At 40.9% G+C, this 25747-nt stretch overlaps 1 protein-coding gene across 1 annotated transcript in view; it reads right to left on the bottom strand.

Moving 5' to 3' along the window:
* PTPRN2 (protein tyrosine phosphatase receptor type N2) overlaps positions 1 to 25747 on the bottom strand; it is a 1313563-nt gene that overhangs the window by 1194845 nt on the left and 92971 nt on the right. The gene's annotated exons all lie outside the window — the stretch shown is intronic.

The raw sequence follows: 25747 nt of genomic DNA, 5'->3' as shown, positions 1-25747 counted from the left end.
TGCTTAGCTAAGAGTTGCTAGCCAAGAGTTTCCTCTGGAGAAGATAAGAGAGACAGGCCCAGAGACGTTTTGGAGAAAGCCATTTTTAAATACAACCTGGGAGCAAAGGACCAGCAGACACCAGCCACGTGACTTCCCAGCTGACAGAGGTGTTGCGGATGTCATTGGCCATTCTTCAGTGAGGGTATCCTCTTGTTGATGCCTTAGTATGGACATTTCTATGGCCTTAGAACTGTAAATTTGTAATTTAATAAATCCCCTTTATAAAAGTCAATCCATTCCTGGTATTTTGCACAATGGCAGCATTAGCAAACCAGAACAGCATCATACCCCTGCATGCCACAGAGTATAGATACAAGGCCTGGTGGGGAAGGGAGTGTGTTCACTGATCTCCTTGGAGTTCAACAGTGTTGCTATAACAGTATTTGAAAAGGAAGTCATTCTTAAATGCATATTGCCAAGGGTAAAAAGCCAGTCTGAGAATTTTGGAAAAGGCAAAACTGTAGAGACAGTAAAAAGATCAGTGATTGTCAAGGACTTAACGGGAGAAAAGGAGAGATGAATCGGTGAAGTACAGAGGTTTTATAGGGCAGTGAAATTGTTCTGTATGGTACTGTAATTGTGAATTTGTGACACTGTGCATTTATCAAAATCCATTGAACTTTGCAGCACAAACAGCAAACCATAATTCATGCAAATCTTTTTAAAAAATCATTTAAGAGGTCAGAGGAATCCCAAGATGGAATGCAGAATGTGACAAATAATCTAACTGCATTACAAATATATGAAACAACCTCAGTAAAGGAGGTGGGGAAAAGGTGCTGACCTAAGTAACTTTGGAAGTGAGAAGAATCTCAATTCTGAAGGCACTAGAAACTGCATATAAGCATTGTACGCCAGTTGAAAAGGGTCCCCAGGGGATACAGATTAACAATTCAGATACTGTTATACACGTATACTGGAATTGAACAATTAAGTAAATGGATGGCAGATGGTGGGCACCATGTTTTCACTGTTGGAGTGAGAGTTTATAGATAAGCAAGGGAAGGGGAGTAGCATGATCATGTGGTAATGGATTAGAGTTGTAGACATCAGAACTCATGTTCAGCTTAATACAGATGGCTACATATACAAATATTTATAAACATGTGTATAAATGCAAGGTATTATAGATGCATATTATTTCCTCACTCTATCAGCTGAGAAAGTCTATAAGTAATGATGCTCCAGGAACAAGCAGCACACCTAGCACCAAGATCTTGGCTTCTAATACCATTCTCCAATTAAAAAAATCAGGGCTCCTTGGAGGAATAGCTGATTTTAGGCCTGGGGCAGGAAATATACAAGATGAGCCTGGAGCATCTTTAGTGACAGAAAATAAGGAAGTGCAAAAAACACAAATCTCATGATGATGGGAGCACATCAAAGGGCCCAGGAGCTAACTGAAAGAAATCCTGATGTCCACTTGAGTGACAAAATAAAGTCATATTGGATTATAACCCAAAGTATAAAATACATGATTGAATAAATAAATAAATAGGGAGAAGAGACATCTCTTTGCAGAAGAATTCCAAATGATGTATGTAGACACTCAGCCCTCAAGGAGCTGGAGCATAACTGCCCACTCCATAAGTGTAGCTTGTATGTATTAGCTTCCTTCCAAAGAGCACAGTGTGGAAAGGTGAAAATAGATTAACTTTAGAGTGGCTAAACCTGGCAAACACTACTTCAGCCAGGTGATCAAGGTCAGCATCAACTGTGATAAGTCATGTTGATAGCATGTAGCTTTGATATGAGGTGATGAAAATGACAATTTACCTGTGTGGTCTCCCTCCCCAAAACCCATAACTCCAGTCTAATCATGAGGAAAAAATCAGACAAAACCCAGTAGAGAGACATTCTACAAAGTATCTGAACAATATTCCTCAAAACTGTCAAGGTCATAAAGCACAGGAACTGTCATAGACATGTCATCTCCCAGATATGATCACTAAATGGAAAGTGGTATCCTGGATGAGATCACAGAACAGCAAAGGACATCAGGTAAAAGCTAAGGAAATCTAAATGAAGTATGAACTTTAGTTAACAATAATGAATCAATATTGGTTCATTAATTATAACAAATGCACCATACTAATGTTAGATGTTAATAAAAGGAGAAACTAGATGTGGGGTATTTGGGAACCCTCTGTACTATTTTTGCAATTTTTCTGAAAATTTAAAACTGCTCTAAAAAAGTTTATTTAAAAAATATACATACAGAGGGGCATAGAGAGGAGTAGAATTTAGTCACTTTCCTGGAACAACTAATAAACAACAAGGAACAACTAGTAAATAATTTGGAATAACTGCTGGGGACAACCGTGACTGTCCACACATCATACACCAACTTGGATTGGGAGGAATGCCTGAGATCACAGCATAAAATCTGTAAGTAAAAACTATGGAACCACACCGGGAGCCCCCTCCCACCATGGCAGGCTGGACAGCAAAACCTCGCTGTAGTAGAAACTAGCAACACTCTCCAAGCAAAAGAATAAATAGCTCAGCTGAGCTCCAACTGGGGTTTTAATTAACAAATGTGGATGGCTGAATACAAGCTACAAACCCCCAACAAGCAGACAGAGGCTTTTAGTGATGACTGACCTTAAAGAACCATCTGTCTGGGAGGGGAGCCCAGAAGACCAGGTGTTACCTCAGGCCAACGAGTGAAACGGGGGGGCCATGTACTGGCTCCAAAAGACGGCTTTCTGTCCCTTTCTCTCTCTCTCTCAACCTGAGGGGCTCAGAAGAGAAAGCTGCAGCCATTTTCAGTTCCAGACAAGGGTGGAGATAACAGAGTCAGAGAGACTATTCAAATGCAGATGGTAACTCCCTAGGGGGTGCATCTTCCCTAAGAGTAAGGAGGTGGGGCACAGCTTTCTCTTCAGAACCAGACCCCAGAGCCTGGGTGAAAACAGCCAAAACAGAAACTAAGGAGGCCACATCTCCTTACACCAGTCAGAATCGACAGGCTGACAGGCACCACCTGCTGGGCAGGTTAGGAAAAGCACAGCGACTGGAAACCCCACAGGAAAGTCTGTCATTCCTCTAAGATACACCCTGAATAGAACCCTATTCTGAGACCTGAACCCGTTCCGGTCTGGGAGAAACTGACTGGGGTAACCAAGGAAACCAGATGCCTCGACAACAGAAAACTACAATCTATACTAGGAAAAATGAAGATATGGCCCAGTCAAAGGAACAAACTTACACCTCAATCATGATACAGTTGAGATATTGTTTCACTTTAATGAATCAATCTATTAAAGATTTTCAAAGAAATATGCTAAATCAAATCAAAAACCAAATCAATGAGTTCAGGGAAGGTATAACAGAAGAGATGAAGACTATAAAGAAAACACTAGGCGAACATAAGGTAAAAAATCAAAAGTTTGAAAAAACAACTGGCAGAATCTATGGAGAACAAGACACCTGAAATCCTACACACAAAAGAACAGATAGGGAAAAGAATGGAAAAAATATGAGCATGATCTCAAGGAATTAAATGACAACATGAAGTGTATGAATGTACATGTCATGGGTGTTCCAGAAGGAAAAGAGAAGGGAAAAGGGACAGAAGCGATATTAGAGGAAATAATCAATGAAAATTTCCCATCTATTATGAAAGACATAAAATTACAGATCCAAGAAGTACAGTGTACCCCAAACAGAATAGATCTGAATAGACCTGTGCCAAGACACTTAATAATCAGATTATCAAATGTCAAAGACGAGGAAAGAATCCTGAAAACAGCAAGAGAAAAGTGATCCATCACATACAAAGGAAGCTTGATAAAACTATGTGTGGACTTCTCAATAGAAACCATGGAGGCAAGAACGAAGTAGGGTGATATGCTTAAGATACTGAACAAGAAAAACTGCCAACCTAGAATCCTATATCTGGCAAAACTGTCCTTCAAATATGAGGGAGAGTTTAAAATATTCTCTGACAAACAGACAATGACAGAGTTTGTAAACAACATTCCTGCACTACAAGAAATACTAAAGGAAGCACTACAGACCAAAAAGAAAAGACAGGAATGAGAGGTTTGGAACACAATTTTGGGTGATGGTAGCACAGCAATGTAAGTACATTGAACAAAGATGACTGTGAGTATGATTGAAAGAGGAAGGTTTGGAGCATGTGGGACACCAGAAGGAAAGAGGAAAGGTAAAGATTGTCACTGTATAACTCAGTGAAACCTAGAGTGCTCAACAATTGTGATAAAATGTACAAATATGCTTTACATGAGGGAGAACAAATGAATGTCAACCTTGCAAGGTGTTAAAAATAGGGTGGAATTGGGGGGAAAAATACAATCAATGCAAACTAGAGACTAAAGTTAACAGACATTTTGTATTATGCTTCTTTTAATGTAACAAAGGCAACATACCAAAGCTAAATGCCTATAAGAGGGGGACATAAGGGAAGGGTATGGGAATCTCAGCATTGGGGATGTTGTCTGACTCTTTTATTCTACTTTAGTTTAATTCTGTCTTTCCTTTTGTGGCTACTTAGCTGTCATGGCTCTTTTTCTTTCTTTTTCTCCTTCTTTTGTCTCTCTACCTTCGACTCTTCCTCCTTCTTTGTGGAAGAAATGGAGATGTCCTTATATAGATAGTGTTGATGGTGGTGAACACATAAATATGTGACAATACAAGGAACCACTGATTGTTTACTTAGAACAGGAAGTATGGTGAGTGAACAAAACCATCTTAAAAAAAAAAAAACAGGTCGATGAAGAAACCTTGAGGGCACTACATTGAGTGAAGTAAGTCAGACATATAAGGACAAATATCACATGGTCTCACTGATATGAATGAACTAATTATAATATGTAAACTCATAGACATGAAATATAAATTAACAGGATATAGAACGAGGCTAAAGAATGGGGAGCGGTTGCTTATTATGAGAAGAATGTTCAACTAAGTTGTACCTAAGTGTTTGGAAGTGGACAGAGGTGATGGTAGCATGTTATTGCGAGAATAACTAACAGTGCTGAATGATGTGTGAATGTGGTGGAAAGGGGAAGCTTAGAGTCACATATGTCACCAGAAGGAAAGTTGGGGGTTAAAGATAGGAATGTATAAAACAGTGAATCTTGTGGTGGACAATATCTGTGATTAACTGTACAAATATTAGAAATCTCTTTCATGAACCAGAACAAGTGTATGACAGTATAACTAGAAGCTAATGATAGAAGAGTGTATAGGGAAAAAACATACCTACTGTAAACTATGTACTACAGTTAACAGTATTTTAACATTCTTTCATCAACAGTAACAAATGTACTATACCAATACTATGAGTCAATAATGGAGGTGGAGTGGTTATGGGTAGGGGATGAATTAAGTTTCCTTTTTTGAATTTATTTCTTTTCTGGAGTAATGAAAATGTTCTAAAAAATTGGACAAAAAATTACTTATGATGGATGCACAGCTGTATGATGGAACCATGAGCAATTGATTGTGTACTTTGGATCTTTGAATAATTGTATGCTATGTGGACAATCTCAATAAAATTAAATTTAATATATATATACACACACAAACACATAAAAATACACATCCGTGTGTGTGTGTGTATATACATATATATATATGTATATACACACACATCCATATGGTATAGCCACACAATGGAATATATGAAACTATCAAAAATGCTGTAGGTTAATATTTCTCAACATGGTAATAGGTTTATGCTTCATTAAAATAAAAAAAGCAAGATATAAGTATGAAAGATACAAAAAGCACCAAAATGAGCCAGTGGTCATCTACTTTGGGCAGTGGAAATGTATTTGCTTTTTATTCACTTCCTTTTTTGCTTGTCTGTGTTTAAAATTTTCTTCCAGGAGCACATTATCACCTTTGTAATGTAAAATATTCTACAAGTTATCATTATTCAGATGTGAAAAAGAAGAAGTCATTGGCTAAAAGAAGTTCAGGGAATAGTCTTGACTACCTCACAGAGTCAGAAGGGTGTGATTTTCAATGCCCACTCTCACCACTAGCTCTGTCAACCCACGAAGCCCACAAATGTCTGGCTTATCTTTAAAATGCCCAGCACCCTGCATCAGTAAAATTTGCAATGAACAATGTAGATATAAAACTTAGAAGCTACAATCACATTAAGTCCTTGATGCTCAATTCATGACTAATCCAATAGGCCCTTGTACCAGTTTGGTTGTATTATGCGCCCCCAAAACACCATGTTCTTTGATGCAATCTTGTGGGGGCATATTAGTGTTGATTAGGTTGGAATCTTTTGATTGAGTGTTTCCATGGAGATGTGACTCAATCAACTATGGGCAAGATCTTTGATTGGATAATTTCCATGGAGGTATTACCCCACCCATTCAGAGTGGGTCTGAATTAAGTCACTGGAGCCATATAAAAAGGTGACAAACAGAAGGAATCCAGAGCTACTGAGAGAGACAGTTTGAAGAGAAGCTGCAGCTAAGAAGACAAAATGCCCCAAGAGCAACATTTTGGAGAACACCATTTTGAAACACAACGTGAGAGTAAGCGGACACCAGCCACATGCCTTTCAAGCTAACAGAGGTTTTCCAGATGCCATCAGCCATTCTCCAGTGAAGGTACCCTATTGTTGATGCCTTACCTTGGACACTTTATGGCCTTAAGATTGTAACTTTGCAACCCAATAAACCCCCTTTATAAAAGCCAATCCATTTCTGGTGTTTTGCAAGATGGCAGCATTAACAAACCAGAACAGCCCTAATCTTCCTCTTCAGGCCTCAGAGGGTTTTCTTATCCCATCAAAGATATATTTGGTATTCTTAGATCTGGATCTTTGCAGAGACCTCTTGAATATACACCAGTAGATGAGAAGGACTCACTCTTTAGAGAAAGAGCCTACAATTGCATGGAGTTGGGCCCAGGAAAATGTCAAGGAAAATCCATTAGAAGGCCCTGACGCTCCCGATGCAATTAAACCTACCTGGTCCACAAAGGAGACTGTATCTCTGCCATGCCCAGCTGTGGGAGCCACTGTGGGATATAATATATTCCCAGGTAACAAGATAAGATGCTGCCTTTCACTGAGAAAAAGAATCATCATTTCAGTAGAGAGAACTTATATGTTTGCAACAACCTCTTCTCTGCCTTGGCTCCTCTGAAGGCTCACAGGTTGATCAAAGAAAATCAACAAGTAAAAAGGAACAAAATGTACTTTCCAAACACATCATCCGTCAACAGCAAGCAGTTGTTTACTTGATTTTTCTTCTTCCTCTCTTGAAGCTAATGAAATGATTTGGAAAATATTTATGAAAAGAGAACATAAGAGAATTAATCCACCCCATCTGTTTGGTTAAAAAGAAAATGAGAAAGGAACAGAAAAATACCTCCCAAATTTAATATCTTGGTTGAAAAACAAACATCTACCTGCCTAAGAAGTTACTTGCACATGTTTGGTTTGATGGTTTGGCTTTTCTCTTGGGTTCCTCATAATGAAGGGCTTTGATGAGCCAATGGAAGAAAATTACCTAAAGAAAAGGGAACGGTCCATATTGTATAATTTTTATTTTATTTCCGCTGTACTTGTTCTCAGCTAAATAATTTTTGATGAACATTAAAAAACATAACACTGAGATAATCAGGAAAACTGGAAACAGCAAACAAAACAAAAATATAATGGTAGAGAGGGTGAACTGGGGATATGGAGAGAAAAGCAGAGAGTAGGGAAAAGCAGATATCACAGCTTTATAAGAGGTAATTAGCACACACTGATTTTCCCTCTCAATAATTTTAATATTTAAATCATAGGATCTTAACAGTAGGAAAAAACCTTAGAGATCAGTTTTAGTCCCCACTCAATTCAACTGAATTTGCTCTTACCACATCACCTTCAAACAGCAATTCCAATGGACTTGTTTCTTTCTTCACCTTTCTAGAACTCTTTGCTAAGTGCTTGAAACCTCTACATTGGCTTCCATGACTTCAGTTGTTCCCAGTTTTCTTCCCATTTCTATAACCACTTCTTTTCAACCTCCTTTCCCAATTCTTCTTCCTCTGTTTTTCTTCTCTCCACATAATCACTGAAGTACTGGTGTCTACCAGACCTTCACTATTGTCTCTCTCTTCACATTATAGATGCTCCCTGGATCCTCTCTCTAAACCCATGGCTTTGCTCACTAATGATTCCTAAATACATTTCCAAACCTTTTCCAAGAGTTGCAGGTAAATAGTCCAAAATTTCTGGACATTTTAACAATCTCTGGCATAAGCACCCTGTAGCCAATAGGTCCAGTGTTGAACTCTATCCTCTGCCCTACCACAACCCACTCATTAAATCCATTTCCATGTTGATTGCACCTCCTAAAATCTGTCTTCAGCCTCCTCTAAACCCTGGCTGCTATCACTTCCATTCCTACCCTCACCATCTCTTGCTGAGACTATTTCAATAGGCTTCTAAATAGTCTCTATGGATTTAGGCTATTTCCCTTCCAATCCATTCTCCTTTCTGCTAGCACAGTTCATTTTCTACAATGAAGACCCTCCAATGACTTGCAGTTCCTTCTCTTTAAAGTCAAAACTCCCTAGTAAGGTATCAAGGCCCTTTTAAATTTCCTCGTGTATCATTTACCACCTCCTCTCCCAACCTATACTGTAGCAATGCTGCCCTACTTCCAGCTACTGGCCGTTTCAGCCTTTGGCATTTTTACACATGCTATTCCCTTGGTCTAGAATCGAACTGAAAAGCTCCCACTCATCCTCCAGATCTCAGTTCAGAGGCACTGCTCTTTGAAGACTTTATTAACCTTCTCTCACCCCCCAAATTCACATTTTCCTTCTCTAGACTACCATTATGCCTAAAGACCTCTCTGGTCAGTGTATATATCATGCTGTACTGTGACAATCTGTTTGGACTAATATTCTATTAGTCCAGAATATTCTTAAGTGCTGGGATTCCCCAGCACACAGCACAGGGCATGGCACAGTGCAAGGGCTCAAGAAATATTTGCTGAATGTATGAAAATGTGATTAAATGAGCATGAATGAGTGAGTGAAATGTAAATTTCCCCTCCAACTTGATTGGTAGCTGGTTCAACGTTAAATGACTAATTCTTGGAAAGTTCACTCTAACTTATTTTGAGTTCTCTTTGTAATTACCACCCGTTAGGCCCAGTTTTGTTCTCAAGAACAGCAAAGATAAAGTTACGCCCTCTTACATATGACAGTCTCTGAGAATTTGAGGACAGTTATTCCATTTGAATGTTTTCCCTTTTATGGTCCAATATCCACTAGTCTTTTTCCTGTTCTTCTGGTGACACAAGCTTGTACACCTTACATCATCATTCGCAATGCCCTCTTCATCGGTGACCCATGTAACACACAGTGCCCCAATCTGGGCCATTTATCTCAAGTGTGGTCTGAACAGCACGGACGAGAGCAAGGCCATGCTCAGCTCAGTCTGGACAAGGCTGCCCACAAAGGAAGTGAAGAGTGATTCTGTTTATTTAGTCACTACCTCACATTTTGGCCCATAAATGCTGATAATCAAATCTTCCAGTTTTTACAGTAATTTCTACCTGTGTATCACCTTATATTTGTGCAATTTTTAAACTTTAAACATATAAGATTTCACTTTTATCTGTTAAATTCCATCTTAATGGTTTTATCTCAGCATTCCAGCATACCAAAGTGCTGTTGAATTTTGATTTTTGTCATCTGTTGTATCAGCTTTTGTGTAGAAAGGAGTTAACACAGAAGGACTGAGACTGTCTATCCTCAGAAAAGCCTGCTTGCTAAGTTGTCCCTTGGTTTTAGTCCGGGAACTTGGCTGGTAAAGGAAACTGGTAAGCAGTTCCCTACACTGATATAAAGCTTCCCCTAAATGATGAGTGGCTCATTGTGCCTAAACTGTTTATACAAGCAATGTGATTTATGCCAAACACCTGCTTTCCTTTGGGAGTCTGGAATTCTGGTACCTTCTAGGCAGTGTGCTTATGTACCCAGCCCCCAATAAAAACCTGGGGCATTGAGGGCCCATCTTGTACATGACACTTCACACATGTTTTCACAACTCCCTGATGGAGGAATTAAGCTCTACTGGAAAAGGACTCTTAGAAGTTTGTACCTGGCTTCCTCTGGACTTTACCCCACATGGCTTTTCCCTTTACTGATTTTGCTTTGTATTCTTTCACTGTAATAAACTTTAATCAAGAGTATAGCAACTTCTGCATCCTGAATATCCTTCTAGTGAATCACCAAAACTGAAGATAGTCTTGGGGATCCCCGACACAGCTCTACATTTTGATTTTGAGTCAACCACAATTTGATAAAGTCTAAATACTGTTTTCCAAAGACCTTCAGGGTGGAAAAGATACATGATCTCTCTCCACACAAGCTGAAGACAGGGAGGAGGTATTTATTCACCAAATACTGTACTCTCTGAGTTGAGGGTTGTCCCAATGGGCTTAATGCCTCACATTCAGGGGTGCACATGTAACAGGCTGAGCAGCGTGTGCTCACACACACACACACACACTCACAGCTTTGGAGAAAGCAAAGAGGGGTAGCAGCACACTTCTTGTAGAACACCTTGAACTTCCCCTATCCTAGTTCTCACCAAATATATTGTAATTGCATGCTGACTTCCACATTAGAAAATAAACTCCATGAGGGCAGTGTTCATCTTAGTTACTGTTGCGGCGTCTGTACAATGGTTAGAGCTCAATAAATATTTATTGAGTAAATAAATCAGTTAATTAATTAAAAAGGATGACTGGGCATATGAGAGAGGTAGGAGAAGGAATGTAAACATATAAAAATATATCAAAGCAACTACCACTTTTCTCTCTGCATTTAAAGTTAAAATTGTACCTAGCAGGAAGTAAGATAAAGGTGGCACAACTATTAGAATGTCTATCCTTCCTGAGAGCCATGATGAAGGAGGCTTTTTGGCATTGAAGCCATTAGTACTGCCAGTGCATCTACAATCAACACTCCAAAACAAGCATCCACGCTTTGGTCCACAAGCCTGTATTCTGAGTAGACAGACTGCCCTGCTCGCACGATCATCAGACAATCGCTAGAGCCGCTAAATGAGAACTTACTGAGGACCTACTGTGTGTCTGGCACATGTGGGAGCAGAAGGGCATACCAGAAGACACACATGGGTTCCTGGTCTCATGTGTTTTATACTCGGTCTAGGAAGACAAGAATGACATTTATAGGAATATAAGAATACTATGTGAAATATAAGAATACTATAGGAATGTAAGAATACTGTAACTATTAACATTTTGGGGAATTGCCTATATAACTACTTTTTAAAATCATACTTTGAAAGATATTACTTTTTTGTATATATGTTATATTTCACAATAAGGAAATAACTGAAACTGTGAAACTATTAACCCATAACATTCTTTGAAATTTGCTAATTGCTTGTTAAATTGCACTTGGAAAGTTATCACTTCTAGGTATATATGTTATATTCTACAATAAAAAATATGATTAAAAAAAAAGAATACTGCGTGGCAAAAGTCAAGTTTTGTAGGTCAGGTGCCAAGTAAAGAAAAAATTAAGAAAATGACATAGTCAACATGGACCAAAACCTCTCCCCAGAGGCTAAAAAGGTAAGTCTCAAGCTTGACTTTGAAAAGGGAATAGGATTTAAATCAACAGAGGAGTGAAAAGGAAATCTCCAAATTAATGGAACAGCATGAACCAAGGTTGGAATGAACACATTGTACTTGGAGGCAAATGGTACAAACAGCCTAAAGAGACCAAGAGCCGAACAATCCAGGGGCAGAGCATTTTCCTCCAATGTTCAGTTTCAAAAATTAGAGTTGATTAAAAAAATACTTTGGGTTCCATGACATACATCATTCTGTGGCAATTTGGAAGGAAATTCTTTTATGCCTATAGTCTCAGATTTCCAAAATCATTACAGAGAACAATAGGAGTGTAGATCTTGTGCCAAATGAAACACAAGTGACTTCACAATTTCCAGGAACTTCCTGAGTTTAAAAGTCATTTCAAACCTCAGGGCTAATTGGCTTTCATGTAGGAAAAGGGAGAAAAACTTTAAAAGAAGTCCCTTAGCATGGATATCACTTTGCCAGCCAGTACATTTATGCCTTGTTTTATTAATTTGGAGTTATCTCAGCTAAATACTCAGTTAGCCATGACAGTTGAACTACTTTTCCACACCAAGAGCAGAATTAATCTATAAATAAGTAAAGAGGTGATTTTAACTCAGGCTCCTTACCAAGCCAGCACCACTGGCCAACTTGCAAGGGCATTGTGCGTACTGTTCTATGCTTTAGTCTTTGCTTTACATTGGAAGCTCTGAAGATCTTAGAACGAACCAGCATCCTCTCTGTTGATCTAGAATATTCTGGAACTCAGTTCTAGAAACATTCAAGAAGCTAGTGGCCACACATTGTCTAAGATGGAGAAAAGGAGGAGGTTTGTCTCCAAAAGTATTAATATTGCTTCCCATAAACACAAGGATCCTTCTTCTATTCCAAGTTGCTGAGTGAAAGAGTCCTCCAATCCTTATCATGAAACGCTAAGAGTGACTCACCTTAGAAAGAAGAAAAAGGGTTACCCAGATGCCTTCTCTCTCTTTTTAATTCTCCAGTTTACATGCTTTGCCAGCATGATCGCACTCCTCAAATTAAATCCATCTGCTCTCTTTGTGTTTTCCAACTTTGCTTATCATTAGACTGAAACCAACTTTCCCTGATCAGTGTAATTACTATTCTGCCAAACACAAGCTCTGGATAGGACATGTACCATGGGGAAACGTTTCAATTTAATGAGCTTTTCTAAGGCAACACAGGATGATTTTTTAAACTCCTGGGCTGTCCCCAAATCAACTTTGTCATTTAATTTTGAAAAAAAAAAGAGATCCAAGAATGGGAAACATTTTGCAGTGATAAAGTTGACCCCTATGTCTCACCTACCAAGGAGAGCATAGTAACATGGAAGCCAAAGAAACTATAAATCTCTAAAGAGAAAAAAAAACACTCTGCGATCTTGGAGAATATATTTTAACAGCTTGGGTCTCACCAGTCCTGTATAAACTGGGGGTGGAGTGGGGGATTAGGAGGGCATGGAAGAAGAAAGAGGTGAATTAAATTTTCATGAAGACTGCTTCTCAGCAATAAAATTTAGAGTCTAAGGACCAACTCCTTCAAGAAAAAATGTTACTTATGTCAATCTAGGGTGTCTGTCTTTCTGTTTTCATTACTGTGACAATTAAAAAATAACTTGTGCACTTGAGTTGTTGGTTTTTCTACCAATCTTTCAAGGATGTTTCAAGCAGGTTCTCTACCTTTAGCTAGAAAAACCTTTGGGTAAAAACTCAGGGGAGCAGGATTCTTAGGAAAAAAGGCCCTGAGATCGGATTTTAACTCTCTCTGGGCCAAGCTTCCCTCTAAATTCTGGTAGAGCTTTAGCTGTTTTGCCTTACATAAACTGTACAGTACCATACAAATCTAGGATGGCATTGCTGTTATTTTGACCCAGAGAAACTTCACTTGGCTAAATACAGAAAGGAGCTATGAGCCAAGGCCTCTCTCATCTATCCTAAAGCTAAATCCCAACTGTTAGGCCCATGATCCAATTTTGTAATTTCCCTACTGAAAGTCACTCAGAATTGTGGATATGGAGATTTTCTGCCTGTAGCTTGCGTGTCCACTATGGTGACCTGGAAATCATCTTGTCTTGGACTAGGACTTTGATGTTGGGAATCTGTGTTCTGATCCTGGGTAATATCTAACCAACTGTATGACCTTGGACAAGTCATTTGACCTTTGTGAACTTTGGATTTCTCATCTGTAAAATGATACATGATTTCCAAAATCACATTAATTATAAATGCTATGGGTCTCTGGACCTCTCAAGTCCAGCAAATTTTCTAATAAACCAACGCATCCTCTCCACAGTCCAGCATAATGGAGTCTTTATATCAAAAAAGAATTATTATCAGGTTAAAGGAATGCCTATGGAGTCAGCATATGAACTAACTGGGCTTTTCAGTACTTCCAGATTGAAGATTTCCAGCCCTCCATGTGTAATTACTTTCCTTCTGTTTACAGTTAGGACCCCACTGGCTATAAAACATAGTCTTGACTTCAAGTTCAGATGCAGTTTTCAAACAGGCACTAGTCATGCAGGCTTAGCACCTCCTTTGCAGATGAAGTTCAGAGTTAATGCTTCACTAATTAGGGGCCCTCCCCTGGTAAGCAGATAATCACAAGCTTATCTCTCTGTATGATGTTGAGGTTAAAAGTAACCCTCCTGGGCTCAACTCCCTTAGTGATAAATGACTTAATAAGCTTTGCCATTACTTCCTCCAAAGAGAGAAGCAAAATTAACTCATTCAATGATCAAGGAAATACTTATTGAGCATCTACTACATCCCAAGCACCATGCTAGGCACAGGGGATATGGCAGTGAACAAAGGAGGCAAAGTCCTGCCCTCATGAAGTAAATTTTCTTGTGAATTAACTAAACATATATGGTTTGACACATAGTCTGTCTTATCCTATAACTGATAGATAAATGGTAAAATCCAAATGTTAATGTTCAAAGCATTCCACAAGAACATCTAGACCAACTCACTGGGGTTAAATGACTTGGCCAAGATCACAGGTAGTCTTTAAGCTAAAAGCAGAATCAGGTCTCCTGCTTCCAAGTCAGTTGAATTATAGCTACTAAATTGTTTTACCTCTCAGCTTCTTACTTTAACAATGAGGAAATCTATCAGTACCCAGGAAAACAATGAAACAATAATAATTACAAAATCAATTTGCAAATGATTTGTCAAGAATAACATAATGATTAGTGGTTGTAGAAAGGACAGTCCGCATACTGTGGCGAGGATGTGCATTCTGAGGTATTTTTCTAGCACCAGTTATGGATCTACAAAGAATCATTCTCCTTTAACCAGCTCCCCTCATGACCAATTATCATTTGCAATATGGATCTAGCTGGAGTTCGATGAAATTTGTGGATACAGAACCGAGTGAAACTAAATGGTATGCATGATAATCAAACCATCGCCTAATTAGCAAGGTGCTCTGGCCCAACAGAGCTAATTCAACTTATTAGTCTTGTTAACAGAGTTCAGTGTCTTTCCTGGTTTGTCACTGGGCCATTCACTTACCTTTTCCTTAACACATGACCATCACAAGCTCTTCCTTCTAGCTAACCTAATTCTTCACTTTTGTTCTATATTATTTGGTGCCATTCACAGTGTGGGCAATGAGAGAATAAGGATGCCATTGAGAAAGGGAAAGAATAATGTTCATCTTGAACATGTTGGGTTTTAAGCAATCAGGTGATACATCCAACAGGAGCCAAAGGCTTAAACAAGAGGACAAGATAATGTTTACATTGGGAAGTTTTCAGCATCAAGATGACTGCCAAAGTCTTGAAAACTAGATGAAGTCTGAGAAGAGTGAGATAAGAAAGCAGAAGCACAAGGCATGAGTTTTGAGATCCAGGAAGAGATGCCCCAGTAGAGAACAAAGTGGGGGGGGGGGGCAGAGTGTCCAGAAGGCATAGAAGGAGAGTCTCTGAAGGAGGCAGAGAGCAGAGTCAAAGGCTGGGGGGGTGCACTGAGAAATACGAGAACAGGGAAGGACTGAAATTTGCCAAAAGAGAAGTCGCTGTGGCCTTTAAAAGTGAATTTCCACTGGCATGATGAGAAACAAACCAGGCAAATAAGGAATAAAAAGAAAGTAAAGAAATGAGGTCAAGAGTGGAGAGCATTGCATTCAAAGATGTTCTACCGGAAGGCTTCCCCCCACCCCCCAAGCCTAGGGAGACATAGCCAAGTTTGAAGCAGACAGGAAGATGCCTGGGAAGTAGGTGAAAGACTGGATGGAGCATGTCACAGGAGGAACTCCATACCAAGTCACGCTTTCTCACACTAGAAAGTCTGAAATAGACATTTGCCCCCTTGTTCATAGAAATAGTTGTTTTGCTACAAGTAGATGAAGTTTTGTTTTCATCAGAAGAACCTGTCTACAACCCCACTCTCTTTCTCTTTTTTCAAAGCCCTGAAGTTTCTATAGGACATGTGAAATGCAGCCAGTGTTGGAGGTATGGGAGTCATTTCCACTCAATTCAGTTTGTTCCTGGAGCATTCTATGGGCATTCAAATTGATCTGAAGCCTGGCGTCCACAACCCTTAGTGGACTGTGATTCATGGTTGGCAGGGACTTTCAAAATAAAATGTCAAACTGACCCACTATGCCAAGAAATCATGAAATCATGCATCCATGGGCCTCTACGTGAGAGAGGGAGAGAGTAGCCTTTCTAGTTTCAAGTTCCAAAGGTGGGAGCAGAACAGAGAGTAGAAAGCAAAGCACATGCTTTCCCTTCTGTAGAAGGAAAAGCTACTTCTGGGAAATGGTCCAGAGGTTAAGGTTTAGCTATTTTGGAAACTGGGCATCTGCCAAGGAGAATATATGGCCACCTAATGTGGAACAAAACTGTCAGACAGCAAACAGAAGAAGTAACAGAAGGTAGCACTAGGGAATGAGAAAAACCAATCTTGTGGGTGATGCATGTTCAAGTTGTACAGTGCCAGGCTAGATTTTCAACCTGTTTATTTCTTTGCCCCTTTCTTGATTTAAAAAGGAAAGAGGTAAAGGAATCTTACAAACTTACCACTGAAATACCTCCAAAGCAAGTTCACCTTCCTTGCCCTAGGACTCTAAGCAGGACTCTAGAAATAGAGTCCTGGTGTTTGCACCAACCCTTATCCTCCCTGCCCCACCCCGTGCCAGCACCAGAGGCAGTCTGTGCCCAGGGAACCTGGCACTCACTGTTCTTCCTTTACCTCCTGAGAGAAGCGTTAGCTACAGGTCCTCAGGGACATGAATGTTAATAGGTGCAATGTTTAATTATTATTTAGCATAATTAAATGAATTACAGGGATTTTAAAAGATCCACCGAAGCATAATGAGTGTTTCTTCTGTCTAATTTGCCTTCCTCATTCCCATGCACCACTCAGGTGGCAGATTGGCCTTCCTCCCTTCCAGCATCAAGTGCAAATGTCTCTGCTAATCTCTTCCCATCTAGGGTCCCAAACACTAGCTTCCAACTCTCTACTGCACTCCAACTTCCAGAGTTCAAAGCACATTAGAAGGAGAACTTGTAGGAGATGGGGTGGAGACATGTTACCTTACTGACCTTGTCCAAATTCCCAGAGTCCTAATGTAAAGCTCCCCGCACATCTGCAAGGCTTAGCTTGAACTCTGAGGATCCTCAATTCCCCAAGATCAACTACATCCCCTTGGTGACATGGCTCTCCATGTCTCCTCCAGGTCCACCAACCCAGCTCCTACTCTGTCCCTCTGGTTACCTACCTTTATGCAAAAATACAAACTCTGCCCTTTCCTAATGCCTATTTTCCTTCTTCAGCACTTTGTGGAAACTAATATGTCCTTTAGTTACTGAAGAGACCTTAGAACATCTTTATACTTCTGAATGTGTTTTGCACTGATATCCACAACAGACAGAGAGATAGCAGCACAGAAGCAATTATTTCTCCTAATAGTGGGTGGGATGACTATTGCCCAGAAGAAGCAGTGGATCCATGTCAGACCCTTGGGGGAAGCAGGTAAACAAGATGGAAAGGGATTAACCTTGAGCTAAGGAAGGGATCACCAAGACACAGCACATAAGCTCCAACCCTCCTTTCCTGTGCTGGTTTGTATATATTATGTCCCCCAGAAAAAGCCATGTTGTTTGATGCAATCTTGGTGGGGGGGGGGGGGCAGACGTATTAGTGTTGATTAGGTTGGAATCCTTTGATTGAGTGTTTCCATAGAGATGTGACTCAATCAACTATGGGTAAGACCTTTGATTGGATAACTTCCATAGAGGTGTTACCCCACCCATTCAGGATGGGTCTGAATTAAATCATGGAACCATATAAAAAGCTGACAAACAGAAAGAACTTAGAGCTGCAGCTGAGAGACATTTTGAAGACGACTGTTGAAAGCTGATATTTTGGAGAACGCCATTTTGAAACGCAACCTGGGAGCAAGCACACGCCAGCCATGTGCTTTCCCAGACAACAGGTTTTCAGACACCATCAGCCATCCTTCAGTGAAGATACCCTGTTGTTGATGCCTTACCTTGGACATTTTATGGCTTTAAGACTGTAACTTTGTAACCAAATAAGCCCCCTTTATAAAAGCCAATCCATTTCTGGTGTTTTGCAAAATGGCAGCATTAGCAAACCGGAACATTTCCCACGCTTGTGGGAGACAGCTAATTGAATACAGTCTCCTTCCCTGCTGGGCCTGGACATGGTCTTTTCCATGTATTGCTCCAGACAGCCACTAAAACCAATGATACTTAATATTCATGAAAATTCCTTGCCCTTTCTGAGCTAGGATGTAGTATAGGAGAAGGTATTTTCCAGCAAACACAGGTACAAAAGGCTGTCCCTTGGGCACTACTCCTTCCATTAATGAAATGCCTCTGGTGCTCACCATGTGAGTCCATGAGCCCTTATCCTGGTACTTCCCCCTCATCTTCTAGTTCTCCGTTTCTGGGAATCTTGACTGCAGCTTGGAAAACTGACTTGGTCATCCTGTGTTCCTGACCTTGCTTCCTTTTTGTGGAGTCTGCCACTTTAGCTTTGTAAGACAAAGAGTTGGTGAACTTCCCAAACCTCAGCAAAGGGATAACTTTTAATAACACAAATTACAATTAGTGACAAACCAGAAGCCCCAGCAGCTTGCAAAAAAAAATAAAATAAAATAAATAAGAGGATACTGAACTGGGATTCATTACACACCCATATATGATTTATGCAATTTTAGACACAGAACAGACTTTGGAGAATATTTCTCTGCTCTCAACTCTCCAAGGGCCTTCTATTCCTGAGAACACAACCATCTCCTTTAAAGAGAATAGGGGTTCATCATGACTTGGCCTCTGCTCTCACATTATGGTTCATCATTCAGAACTCTTTGTAGATCCTGAATTGTCATGTTTTTCATTCCTCCATGTGTCTGCAAATGTCATTCCCTCTGCCTGTAACACACTCCTCCTCACTCCACCTGGGGAAACACGGCTCTTTTACAAAGCCTTTCCTTGACCTTCACAAGCACTCGGGTTTCCACTCTTATCATTCAACTCTGGATCCTCCTTCCTCCATTGGAGGAATGGTCCTACGACATTAGAATTATTTGCTTGCATATGTGTCTCCCCATTAGACTACAGGGTCCTTGAAGGTAGGGGCCAAGTCTTTATGTTTATATGCCCAATCCTAAGTACATAGTAAATTCTCAATCAATATTTGCTGAATGATGCAATAAGTGAACAAATGAATTGGTGAATGGATGTATTTAATACAACCTTATTCATTCAGCAAGCATTTATGGAGACACTGTACTGGCTTCCTTATTGAATCTTTCCAATAATACTATGAAGTTGGACTTACATTCCCTGAATGACAAGATGTGGGCCCAGAGCAGTGAAATACCTTTCACCAGGTCACTCCTGCAGCGAACCGTCAAGCCAGTACTGTGAACTCTCCAGCTAGTGCTCTTTCCACAGTGCTGCCCCTCAGACCCTCCTCTCTGCACCTTCCATATCCCAGATATCCTTTCTTTCTCCTTACTTGCTGGGTGGCACCTGCTCAACCCTCTGCTCGAGCTGGGCATTTAGGAAGATCCTTTACCTCCTCCTCAGCCTGCACACCAGGGCCAGACCAGCTCTGGAGCATCAATATCCCCAGAAGTCCACGCAGCAGGCAGTCAGCTCTGTGTCTGCTTCCCGCAGTAGCTGACAGAAGCATCAGTCCCTAAGCAGGGCCCTCAGGTTCACGCGAACATCTGTCTAACACCCCCCACCCCCGCCAACCCCCCACATAGGAGCTAAAGCCCAGCAACTTTAGTAAATCAGGTCTGAAGCAACTTCACATGAGTTCCCCCATCCTGGGTTCTTCTATTTTCCCCAAGCACTCATTTTCTGACATCCCAGGTTTCTGCACACCCCCTCTCCCCCAAACAAGTAGTGTCCACCAAGTACTAACTAGGTGTGCCTTACTGGACTCAGCTGTGCTGTGGCCCCAGCCTCTCAGCGTTGCCCCTTGTCAAAGGCCCTTCTCTGTAAGGCTCCAGTGGCTTTCCAGCCTCTGTCCCCTTCATGTTCCCGTCTACCCTGCAGTGTCATCAGGCTGCTTGGGACTCCTGTCACTTACCATGCTTTTCCTTTGGTTCACACAGCCTCTCAGCCTTGACTGCGTTTGGGCTGCCCTTCAAGTCTCAGTTCCATGCCACCTCTGCAAGACCCTCCCTCAGCCCTGGTTGACGTATCTCTTAACAACCCTTGCAGACTCAGTCATGCAGAAAGCCAGGCCCTCGATGGCACCAACACTGAGAGGGAAGGAAACAGTAATAGACAGGGTTAGGGCCAGGGATACTGGGCCAAGATAAAAGGTCACATTGAACTCACAAGGGATATAAAACTCAGCACAGTGCTTGGCACTAACAGCAACTCAATCATTGTTGATTGAATGACTTTGGGATGGCTTCAAAATCCAACTGGGACAATCTGATGGTAAAGGCATGGCAGCAGGAGCTAGGTTAAAACCAAAGTTGAGAGGACACCATTTTCATGGATCTATGTGGGCCACTGAATTGGGAATAGGACCCCCACCCCACTGGGGCAGGAGTGACAGGGTCAAGGTCCTAGGGAAGATATGTTGGTAGAAGCAAGCAAGTAGCAGAGCCCCGCCAAAAGGACTGGGGTTCAGACCTGACTCCAAATTCCACCAGAGACAATTAACAAAAACCTAAGTGTCCAAGCTAAGCAAACCCAGCTGGAGCTGGTTGCAACCTGGAGGGTAATGGGAACCAGGGCAAACAACTTACCATGCAGACTGGGTCAGCAGGGCCAGGTCAGTGGGTCGGAGGCTGCGGATAGAGGGATGGGCCTGAAAAAGGCGGGTGTAGTTGGGGAGAGGTGGGCTCTGCCTCATGTACCTTGTGTTACTGTTCATTGGTTAAATAGCTATCTCCTACCCCAGTCCAAGGATTGTATATTGCCCAACACAGAGCAGGGGCTCAGCAAACAGTTGTTCAATGTCGAAATAATAGAATGAAGGAATGAAATACTGGAGGAACCAACTGATGAAGGGTAGTTTCCTATGTTCCATTCCCTGGGGATATATCTATTTTATAGGAAATAATCTAGGAAATTAATATGTATTAAGCAGTTAAGATGTTAATGGCTATGTAACACCTACCAAATAATTTCATGTTTTAATAAGAGTCTTTAAAGCTTTATCTAAATGAGAAAATCATCAAGGAGGTGGGGAAGATGTCTTGATCGCCAGGGGCTTTGTTCTGCTCAAGAAGTGCAGCTTTGCTTTTGACAGCCTTGGCGGGACCAATTGACCACCAGAGAGCTGCTGTGGTTGGGACAAGGAGTGAACTCGCTTATGCTATTCTTTAAAACGTCATACCCTATCATTTATCCTATATCTGGTTAGTGGCTTCTCACTCCGGGAAACATATATTAAATGAGCTACATTTTAAAAAGGGCGGGTAGAGGGTGCATCTGGTTCATCAAGGAAAGGGTTAACACTGCTGTCTTGCACATGTGGTCCCTAAATTTCAAACAATTTAGAACTCCTCATTGATGGGACATTTGGCCCAAGGATCATCCATAATGGGATGTAGATGAGAATTAAAGTGCTAAGCAATGGGAGCTACAAATTTCAGAATTCCTACACATGTCCGAAACTGAGCTGTTCAGGAGTGGAAACGCCAGTTTCTCACAATGGATCGGCTCCAGAGAGAGAAATGCATCTGCAATAGAAGAGCCAGCTCTCAGCCTAAGGTGCTCAGTTTGGAGTCTGCACAGCATCGTGGCTCCAAGAAGAGACTTTGGAGTCAGATACACATGGTTGCAAATCTTGGCTCTGCTCCTCAGTAGCTATGTGACCTTGGACAAATTACTTAGCCACCCTCAATCTCTTTTTCCACAGATAGAGAAAGCAGATAATGATAATACCGACAGGATAAAATATTAAGAGATAATTCATATAAAACTCTTAGCTCAGTGCCTGGCATCTACTAAGAACTCAATAAATACCGCTCAGTGTTGTGAATACTGAATAGCATTGTAGATATTTATTTTTAAATATTCCAACTTACAAATCATTTCTATTTTGTTTTGAAATGTGCTTGGGATCTTAATATATTTCCCAAGCATACGTCAACTAACGTAAGCAGAAACAAAGTAGAAATGCCCAGGAGAAGCCTAGCAGGGAGAGAGAAGTTTGCCACAGATAAGACACAAAATGGATAACTGAGAGATGACTGTATTAAAAATTGAGAGCTAGATGGGACATTGATGGGATACAGTATTACACCTGGATACAACTGCAAATTCACTTCTCTTGAAGGGTTACAATCATTTGGATCTATCTGAAGTCTGTATATTTGGCAATTACTTTATGTATTTTTTACTACAATCAATTGAGAAAGAAAGTGGAAAACCACATGAAACTAAAGCTCTTATCAACATGAGAAAAAAAAAGTGGGGGAAGAGAGATGTTCCTTTACTTTTGACACTTTCATTCCCTCTTATACCACTCAGAATCTCCATTCACCTGCCCCCAAAGCTCTGGGGGATCCTGATCACATGGGGAAAAGGGGTCTGAGGTCACAGTAAAGGAATTAGACAGCAACAGAAAATAAACTAATTTAATCTCCCCAGGCCTGACCCCACCCCTCTCTCTTCTCTCTCTCTCTCTCCTTCTCTCTCACTTCCCTCCAGCTCTTCCTCCCGCACCTCTTTCTACATACCATGCACATGCACGTACACACTCACACACACACACACACACACACACACACACACACACCTAACTCAGACTCTAGCCCTGGGTTGATATCACAATCAAGATGGAAAATGGACGAAGTATTAAAAAAAATCCTGAGACTCATTCTTAGTATAGACTGGACAGAACAAATACAGGCTTAGCTCATTTTATTGTGCTTCACTTCATTGTGCTTTGTAGATATTGCATTTTTAACAAATTGAAGGTTTGTGGCAACCCTGAGTCAGGCAAATCTATCAGCACCATTTTTCCAAGAGCATATGCTCACTTCAGGTCTCGGTGTCACATTTTGAAAATTTGCACAATATTTCAAGCTTTTTCATTATTATTATATCTGTCGTGGTGATCCATGATCTGTTATCTTTGATGTTACTAAGGGCACCATGAACCACGCCCATCTAAGATGGCGAACTTAATCGGTAAATGTGTGTGCTCTGCCCACTCCACTGGCAGGCTGTTCCCCATCTCTCTCCCCTCCTCGGGCCTCCTTATTCCCTTAGAAACAACAATATTGAAATTAGGCCAATTAAAAACCCTATCGTGGCCTCTAACTGTTCAAGTAAAAGGAAGAGTCACACATCTCTCACTTCAAGGCAAAAGCTAGAAATGATTAAGCTTAGTGAGGAATGCAAGTCAAAAGCCAAGAGAGGCCAAAAGCTGGGCCCCTTGTGCCAGTTAGCCAAGTTGTGAATGCAAAGGAAAAGCTCTTGAAGGAAATTAAAAGTGCTACTCCAGTGAATACATGAATGATAAAGTGAAACAAGCTTATCGCTGATATGGAGAAAGTTTTAGCGGTCTGGAGAGAAGATCAAACCAGCCACAACAGTCCCTTAAGCCAAAGCCTAACCCAGAGCAAGGCCCTAACTCTCTTCAATTCTATGAAGGCTAAGAGAGGTGATGAAGCTTCAGAAGAAAAGTTTGACGCTAGCAGAGGTTGGTTTGTGAGATTTAAGGAAAGAAGCCCTCTCCGTAACGTAAAAGTGCAAGGTGAAGCAGCAAGTGCTAATGTAGAAGCTGCAACAAGTTATCCAGAAGATCTAGCTAAGATAAATGATGAAAGTAGCTACACAACACAGATTTTCCAGGTAGACCAAACAGCCTTCTATTGGAAGAAGATGTCACCTAGGGCTTTCATAGCTACAGAGAAGTCAATGCCTGGCTTCAAAGCTTCAAAGGACTGGTTGACTCTCTTGTTACAGGATAAGGCAGCTGGTGACTTTCAGTTGAAGCCAATGATCATTTACCATTTCAAAAACCCCTGGGCCCTTAAGAAGTATGCTAAATCTACTCTGCTTGTGCCTTATACATGGAACAATAAAGAGTAGATGACAGCACATCTGTTTACAACACGGTTTATTGAATATTTTAAGCCCACTGTTCAAACCTACCGCTCAGAAAAAGATTCCTTTCAAAACATGACTGCTCATTGACAATGCACCTGGCCACCCAAGAGCTCTGAGGGAGATGTACAATGAGATTAATGTTGTTTTCTTGCCTGCTGTGCCAGTTTGGATGTATTACGTCCCCCGAAACATCATGCTCTTTGATGCAGTCTTGTGGGGGCAGACATATTAGTGTTGATTAGGTTGGAATCTTTGGATTAGGTTGTTGCCATGGAGATTTGACCCACCCAATTGTGGGTAATACCTTTGACTAGATTATTTCCATGGAGGTGTTGCCCCACCCATTCAGCATGGGTCTTGATTAGTTAACAGGAGCCCTGTAAGAGCTCAGACAGACACAGACACACTGCAGCTGAGAGAGACATTTTGGAGATGGCTGTTGAAAGCAGACTTATGCTAGCCCAGAGTTTGCTCCGGAGAAGCTAAGAGAGATGAAGCCCAGAGTTTGCCCCAGGATACACTAAGACAGGACCCCCCAGGCTCTTAGGAACATCCTGGGAGAAAGAACCAAGATCACACAGGAGCTGAGGGGGGAGCTGGAACACAACCTGAGATCAGCAGATGCCAGCCACATGCCTTCCCAGCTAACAGAGGTTTTCTGGACGTCATCAGCCATCCTTCAGTGAAGGTACCCTATTGTTGATGCCTTAGCTTGGATGCCTTAGCTTTAGACACATAAGACTGCAACTTTGTAACCAAATAAACCCCCTTTATAAAAGCCAATCCATTTCTGATATTTTGCATTCCAGCAGCATTAGCAAACTGAAACACCTGCTAACACAACATCCATTCTGCAGTCCATGGGTCAAGGAGTCACTTCAACTTTAGAATCTTTTAATGAAATTCATTTCATAAGGCTACAGCTACTGTAGACAGTGATTCATCTGATGGATCTGGGCAAAGTCAATTGAAAACCTTCTGGAAAGGATACATCATTCTAGATGCCATGAAGAATATTTATGATTCATAGGAGGTCAAAATATCAACATGAACAGGAGTTTGTCAGAAGTTGATTCTAGTCTCATGGATGACTTTGAAGAGTTCAAGACTTCAGTGGAGGAAGTAATTGCAGATGTGTTGGAAGAAACAAGAGAACTAGAATTAGAAATGGAGCCTGAAGATGTGACTGAATTTTATCTATCTCTTGATAAAACTTTAACGAATGAGGAGACGTTTCTTATGGAGGGCAAAGAAGGTGGTTCCTTGAGATGGAATCTGTTACTGGTGAAGGTGCTATGAACATTGTTGAAATGATAACAAGGGAATTTAGAATACAGTGGTACCTCGGTACTCGACCGCTTTGAAACTCGTCGAATATGGTACTCGATGCATTTGATGTGGAAATTTTGTCCCAGTACTCATCTTTTATTTGGTACTCGATGCACAAGCATCAGTTGCCTCCTGACTCACTACCCTTTCCAGCTGAAACAAGGGGTCACAC

The sequence above is a fragment of the Choloepus didactylus genome, chromosome 5 (assembly GCF_015220235.1).
Source record: "Choloepus didactylus isolate mChoDid1 chromosome 5, mChoDid1.pri, whole genome shotgun sequence".
Taxonomy (NCBI): domain Eukaryota; kingdom Metazoa; phylum Chordata; class Mammalia; order Pilosa; family Megalonychidae; genus Choloepus; species Choloepus didactylus.
This window is presented reverse-complemented; position numbering and strand designations above follow the sequence as displayed.